The sequence below is a fragment of the Gavialis gangeticus genome, unplaced genomic scaffold (assembly GCF_001723915.1).
Source record: "Gavialis gangeticus isolate Ggan-Ray unplaced genomic scaffold, GavGan_comp1, whole genome shotgun sequence".
NCBI classification, from domain to species: domain Eukaryota; kingdom Metazoa; phylum Chordata; order Crocodylia; family Gavialidae; genus Gavialis; species Gavialis gangeticus.
In genome coordinates this window covers 12,731,851-12,739,386 of record NW_017729014.1, presented here as the reverse complement: position 1 = coordinate 12,739,386, position 7,536 = coordinate 12,731,851, and the positions used below count along the sequence as shown (strand labels likewise).

At 46.7% G+C, this 7,536-nt stretch overlaps 1 long non-coding RNA gene across 3 annotated transcripts in view; it reads right to left on the bottom strand.

Annotated features, from left to right (window-relative positions):
* Positions 1–1,441: 1,441 nt before the first annotated feature.
* The window catches only part of LOC109293706, a 30,379-nt gene continuing 24,284 nt past the window's right edge, over positions 1,442–7,536 (bottom strand). For 2 of the 3 annotated variants that reach the window (XR_002096364.1, XR_002096365.1), the window contains exon 5: positions 1,443–1,919. This is a non-coding gene — a long non-coding RNA (uncharacterized LOC109293706). Of the gene's footprint in view, positions 1,920–7,536 lie in introns of all 3 variants that reach the window. The other variant, XR_002096367.1, reaches the window with a different exon arrangement.

Here is a 7,536-nt window from a genome sequence, read left to right as displayed (position 1 = left end):
CTTCAGTTAATGTTCTGTAGTCTACACAAAATCTGGCAGCGCTGTGGTGCTGGTGAGTTTTCAACCAGATCCGGAGGCCCAAGCACTGGTTGAAGACTCAGTTGTTCTTCCCCAATTCACTTCCTCAATGCCTTCTTACTCCTTTGCAGACAAGGTTTTTTGGGTGAATCTGATAGCTTTTATTAGACCAACTTAAATAGTTGGGAAACAACTTTTAAGCAAGCTTTCGGGTTCAAAAGCCCTTCATCAGGCTAAGGCAGTTTCAGCCATTGGCACGTGCTCTTCCTGGATGCCATGAAAAGTGCTCCTTTGCTATCTGTAGAACAGAATGACTCCTTAATAGGTTTCCCTGCAGCATCAAGCCTTCAGGGACCAGCACAGCACCTTCTGATGCTTATCTGCGTGCCTCTCTCAGATCATTCAGCCTCCCCATTTAAGCATACAGCTCAATGCCCCAACAGCTCTGTTTGAAGCTCCAGGAGTTCACCTAATCCGTCTTCTCCTTTGTAATTTTCTTCTACATCAGCACTTACTAGAACCACACTGTATGGGCTGCGGTTGCCTTTCCTACTATTTGTTTGCTGGAAACATTGAGCAACGAGCAGGGATCTGTTCCTGATTCAGAACGACACATATGGAAGCAGGAAACATTTCCCTGGGACTCGTCTTCACAACAAGCTTCCCCATCTTTCCTTTCCTAGAAACATAGAGAAGCTGTTCTTTGTGCTTTCTGCCCCTGGATGCAAGACAATTTGTTTAGTGAACCCCAGTTTCCCAGAAATCCCTTCTCTCAGGTACCCACATTTCTGACTTTACGTTCCAGAGGCCTGATTTGCTAACCCAGTTTTCCAGCGTTTTGGCTGGGTGCACAGTCCCTGTCCCCGTGTGCATTGTGGACCAGTCAGGATGGTCAGGTTGGTTCCTCACTGGCCCAGCCTTTTCCCTACATCTGCTCTACTGACTGCTCCAAGGGAGCCAGCATCCCTTATTATACACATTCAAGAGCCAGAGATTCACAATTATTACCCAGATCTCACCAAACGTTGTGAGGTGACCTTGTACCTCCGAGCCTGGCCCCTTTGCTTTGCTGTCCCCCCATTTTCTGACCAGAAGAGGGGAGAGCAGATGACATTTGTGCGGCCTACCTTAGCAAGCCTTGTGTGTATAACAGCCCTTTTAATGGACAATCCCCCCTTGCCGTACTAGCATTTAGTTGAATGGCTTCACTTCACGCATGCGTTGCTGCCAGTTGTTTTTTTGTTTGTTTGTTTAACGAACCAAATTCATCCCTTCTTCTAATCACTCCAAAATGTCACACATCGGATCAGACTTCCCCTTCCCACCCTGCTTATCAGACACGGGGCAGCACTTACAGAGCAGCTGGTTCCTCTCGCGGTGCACTGTACAAGAAGAGATTCAAGCCCCACAGCCAATTCCATCACCTCGTCTTGCTGATCTTGATCTGCAAGTCCAGGTCATGCTGAGTCCATTGGTCCATTGCCAGTTAAAGTCCTTTCACCAACACCTAAGCTCAGACTCTCACATTTACTGCTAGAAAACCCTCTCTTTGTTCATCTTCCCACCCATTCCTGTGGGCTACAAATGTCAAACTAAGCTAAGAGTCTCCCAAGGATTTTTCCCCGCACAGATGGTGGTGTTTTTACATTATTTGGGCTGCGACAATCTCATCTTTCCCTTCCGGGCCCGACCATCAGGTTAGAAAAGGATTAATATCCTTTCTTACCTGAGTCTCCCAGCTAGCAAAATTTCATATCCAGGTGGCGGGTTTTCATTTCTAACTTTGATGTTGTTATCTTCTGACCCCCAGGAGATGTGCAGCTATTTTGACCAAACTACACACTTCTACTCTCAGGCATAAGAAATGCTGCAGTCCTCAGATAAGTAGAAATATTTGGAACCTGATTAAAATTAAGTGACAGGCATCATTCTATTTAGTTGTGTTCAGACAGAAGACAATATGGGGTAATCTGCTATAAATCAGCAGATTAGGTCAAACTTCCCCTTGAAAGCTTCCCCCTTCAGAGATCTAGACATACAGTAAAGCAGAGAAAAAACAGTATGACGGGTTAGCTACTGCAATAGCATTTCTTCCGATTTTCTCTTTATTTTAATGACTGCTACACTCACAATAAAAGAGCTTTTATATTGCCATTTTCAAAGGCGCGGGAGGAGACCGAGGGCCACTGCAAGTCACAGTTCAAAAGTCTATTTGCTGATTTTATGATGAAAAAGATGGGTCCATTTGGGAGTCCTACCACCTGTGTGACCTTAACCAAAATTGCCAGATAGGACTTGGAGGAGCAGTTGGCTTCTATTTTTAGATGGTGATGACATGAAGGAGAAAATCTGAGCTTCACTTCATCCCACGCTGCTATATTGAGGGGCTTGAAGCTTATTCAGAGGGAATCTCTCTAAAGGCAAGAAGGAGAGTGTGCCTGCCCACCCAGCTCATTAAATCCTTAGCATGCGAGATAATGGAAGATGTTAGAATTAGCACAGATCAAAGTAGTATATTTCTGTGATGCAGGTACCTGGCTATCAGAAACAGGACTCAGGATGCTGCCTGCCTGCCTCTCTCATAGACCACAAATCATTCTGTTGCAGTTATTTTGAAAATTTTCCCTTGCGCCTAGTTAGAACTCAGATCAGCAATTCTCTCGCTGGCCCCAAGATGTCACTATTTCACCTGAGAGTGCAATTATAGTCTGTCCCAAGGCCTATCCCTTTTCAAATACTGATAAATAGCCTTGATGGATGACTGCAAAACAAAGGCCTCACCCTGCTGCTAATTTTGATTAAGGCAAGAGTGTTTTCACAATGAAGAAATTCTTAAACCAATTGTCTTTGTCCAGCTCTGCTACATGCAGAAGCTGAATAAAGCATGCAGTTGACTTTTTGCAGAGATGTGGAGGAGAAGTTCTTCAGGGAAAAAGCAGAATCCAGTACAGATGGAAATGGGGTGCAAATGCGAGACAGCAAAAAACATGCATATGAAGTTAGAGGACTTGACTTAACTTGAATCCTAAAATGAACGTTACTTTACAACCTTTGTCATTTACTCTCAGTAACATTTATGCATCTGCATTTACTCACAGCTTTCTGGAGCCCAGTCTACAAACCTAGACAGCAACAGAAGACAACCAGTTGTTTTTCTGAATGAAAGTTGGTGACCATCATGGCATCCCTTTCCAGGACAGCAGTGAAGCATTTGCTAGCGAGCCCATGCCCCAGTGCTTTCCAGCTTTGGGCCTCAAATAAGTGCATTAAATAAGTATTCGCATGCCAGAGTGCCAGCTTCTAGTCAAAGGAGCCGGATGGCCTATTAAGATGCCTACACTTGACAGCCTGCATGCTCCGCTTGTGTTGTAACTTCCCAATCCATTGATAAGGTACCACGAGGCCTACTCCAATCGTAGCCTTCTTGAAGTTAGCAAGACAGGTCCTCCATGCAGCAGTTATGGAAACCACCTTTTAAAAGTTAGTTCAACCCTTCTGGTGGTTAACAGAAGACGCTGACTGCTGATCAGCGCTGCTGTGCTCTTTGCCAGGAAGTCAGATCTGTACACAAAGCATCCCCTCCTCCAGCCCCCCCCTTCAGTCCATTGGCTTCAAGGACTCGGTTTTACTCCTGCAGAACACCACATATTTTCCCATCGTTCACAGCCTTGCAACCTGACCCAAGGTCTTCTGCAGGGTCTGTCTTTACCCTCCAGGATTATGCTATGCAGACCAGCTGCCTGGATGTCGCAAGTAAACAGGATTCTCTCCCCTTGGCCCAGGGACTCTAGCAGAAGGAAGACAGCCACTTCCCAGCAACTGGCTTTTATGAGAACCAGGTGATCTTCAAGCTGTCACCTGATCCCTGGCTTTACAGCATCAGCTGAGAGGCAGCTGATTAGTCACAGGTCAGGCTAGGCCAGGCACTGTGCTGGATGTGGCAATTCCAGCATTTGTGCCTCCTCTGCTATTGTGGTAGGTGTTAGTTACTGTGGTGTGCGTACTGCAATCTGCCCTTGCAGTAGTCCTAGCTCAGGCTATAAGTGTTGCAGGCTCTATGGAGAGAATAATGTCACGAGTAGAGCCTCAGTCTGGCTCTATGAATAGGGGTGAAAACAAACAAACAAACCCAACCATCTCAACCCTTGGATTGAAGCTCTTAATGACCATGAAGAGTCTTAGCCATGTTCCCCTTCTGAAGCGGAGGAACATTATTATTTGTTCTTTGTCGTGAGCAGCAGCCAAAAGATACAGGGAGTGGATGTCACAGCCAGTTCACGTATGGTATTTAGTTAGAAGACAAAGATGTACTTCTAAGTGTGAACAAGCCGATTTGGCAAGACTGGGGTCAAAATTGCAGGTGAGACATGAGTGTGAGGCAAAGGGTCATGGCAGAAGCTATGCATGTCACACGTGCGTCTGTGCTACCTGCAGAGACAAGAGGCTTGTATTTCTCCTTCCAAAGGAACAAAGAGGCATCATACCAGGGCAACAAGTTGTAAAGAGTCTGTATTCTTTCCCGTGTTTGCAGTTTTGTGTTTAATCTGATACGGCATACATGGCTTGCACTCAGATGGAAACCAAAAAGGAAACCCCCAGGACTTCAGGGAGTGGTAGGCTATGATCCAGGAGGCACAGCTCTTCCTGCTGAATCTGATTTGAAGAGCCTCCTCTGCAGGAAGAGGCAGGTAAGGAGGTCAAGGCACCATCCTGCTAGAAGCAGCACCTTTTGGATAAGATGGGGGGGGAAAAAAAGCCTAAAAAACCCCCCCCAAAAAACCAAAAAAAAAACAACAAAAAACCACAGGCCTGCCCACCAGGGTGCATGTTAAAAGTCCCACAGCACGTGCATGGCAGCAGCATCACTTTGCTGGAAGGAAAGGGGTTAACACGGGGGATGCAGGCACTCTTTCCACGGGGTAGGCTCAGGCACTTTGAAAGAAAACCCTGAGTCCAGCTCCAGCCCATGGAGGACAGGGCTAAGGCCAAGGACTGGGCAGAGGTCAGCTTTGTTCAGTATTTAACTGAACACAGTGGCTGCACAAACAGTGGGCTCCAGCCAACTCTCATGACAACCAGTGAATAAAAGTTTCCTACACTTTCCTTCTTCAACCACCAGAAGACTCTGCATCAGTCTAATCCATCTCCAATGCAGGTGAACAAACTGCTTTAATTAGCCACTCCAGGGCCTGCATTATCTTGTGGATGGATCGGACAAGTTTCTCCTGGGACACCACACTTTTGTGTTCAGTATCTGGCAAGCCCCTTCAGCCCAGCGGACACAGCTCTCAGGGTCGGGTCCCTGCCACTAGGCTAGGTGTCGCTCCTTTCCATTTGGCCACTCATGTGTGATCGCTTGAATATATCATATTGCAAGATGTTACATTTAGGGAGTGTTCCAAGTTATTAGGACACATGACCTGATCTTTACTGTGGAAACTCAGTCATCCCATAGCAAAACTTCACACTGTCTGGATGAAATCTAGTTTACAACCCAAGCATGGGTGGATAGGTGTACATGTCCACTGAATGCAAGATACAGGCTGTCTAATGGGCCCAGCACTGAATTAAGTCTGACCAGTGAGCACAGCTCAAGCAGAGATGCTTAATCATTTTTACGGAGGTTTCCATTAGCATCAAACGCGCATCGCAAGGCTGCAGCAAGACGACACAACCCATCTGAGCAGCAAGTGACAAAAAGCCCATCAGAGACAAAGGGAATTTTATGCCAACAGAATGTAATTAGTTCCGCCATTGGAATTAGGCCAGCACAATCAGCAAATTAAACTATGTTCCCAGTGTTGCAACAGTTTCCATTTCAAATTTAAAAGAGGAGATTGGTAAGGGATATCCCTTCCTGCTGCAGTTATGGAGTAACAGAATGATGCTATCATCACGCATTTACAGCAAAACGTACAAAAGCAGTAGAGAAAGACGGCCCGAGAGATCCAGCCACCTGATAAGATGTTCTAAGTGCAATACTGCTCCCTTTTGATGTAGGAGGATGCAATATCTTAAGAGGCAATTTCTTGTGCAGCTTTTACTCTCTGTAGCACTAGCTGTTGATGGTACTTTTCCACTGTCTGGCTCCTGTACAGTTTAAACACAGATGAAATAGGAGCACAAAGGCGGCAAAGAACGAATTATGCAGCCACGACACCAGCATAGGAAAAATGACTTGTCGAGCAATGTCAGCTTTGCTGGCTTCTGAGGAGCACTGCCTGGCAGCAGGGTTATTTCAAACTGATGAGGAAGTGCTAAGCTAGAAAGAGCAGTTGCACGGGACACAAGTGCAGAACTCGCACAGCGACTGGTTTTAAAGATGCAAGTCCCATGTCTGCCCTTAACATTTGCTGGTTTGCTGAATTCCTGAATGGCTTCCCAACTCCCCTTATTCTCCTCTAAATGAGACGCCACAGTATGTGTCCGAGTTCAGGGATGTGGGGAAAGAGATGACTTGACTCAAGTCTCCACTAACACCTCTCCAATCTGGGATGGCTAGTGAGCATTCAGCTGTACCAGCACATAGGACTGACCCTGCACAGCTCAGATCCACTCACATTTGCACCTGCCCACACTACCTAGAAGGAGCAGTGTCCTCTGCCTTCCCAGATTTTCCAAGGTAGAAGGACCTAGTTTACAGGGCCATTTTACTTCCGCTGCATTCTTCCTACAAAGCATCCTCATGTGGGCACAGGTCCTGTGTTACAGCGGGGAGATAACACAGAGGAGCAACAGCCAATCTCACTTATTAGTGTATAAGGATCTGTGCAACCCCATTTGAGCATGTGGAATTACTAGGGATCTGCAGTGCACAGAGAGAGTCAGACAAAGTGTTTGTCTCTTACCCCAACCCACATTCCAGACATTTCATCAGTTCCACTCGGCCTACACCCTGCCTGCTGGGACTCGGGAGAGAGAACAGCAGGGCCATGGGGAGAGCATGCTGGTGGCGGGGAGAAGGGGAGCATTGAAATACAGCAAGCCTCATTCCCCAGCAAGCTTCTGTAAAACAATTTTGCTTCCACTGTCACTTTGTTAAGAGTTTCAATGCAGGTTTTGCTCTGTCAATAGGAAAGGACTCAGAGAAGCAGAATTCTGGGTGGTTTGCTAATAAAGAGGTGATGTGCCAGCCCAAAATACCAGTCTCCAGCCTTCTCAATCCCTAAGGAGGCAGAGTCCAAGCTTAAGAGGATCTGCAGAGATGCTCTTTGCTGCTTTTGAACTCTACAGACCATCCTGAACACAGGGTGCTTCCCCACCATCAGGGCATGTAGCCTCATAGGCCTCTCTGCCAGACAGTTTGGTGCAATTATCCTCCTTGTCAAGATGAGTGAAAATGAGTTTTGGGGAAGTTGAGTCTCTTGCTCAAGGTTATAATGCTAGCGCTGTTGTGGACAGCATGGATCCAAGAACCCTGCAGCCATCTCCAGGAGATGCCAAGGACTCAGCAGATCAGAGAGAGCGCGCGCGCGCGCTACTGAACAGGTGCAGGAGCCAGAGCTTTTCCCAACCTGC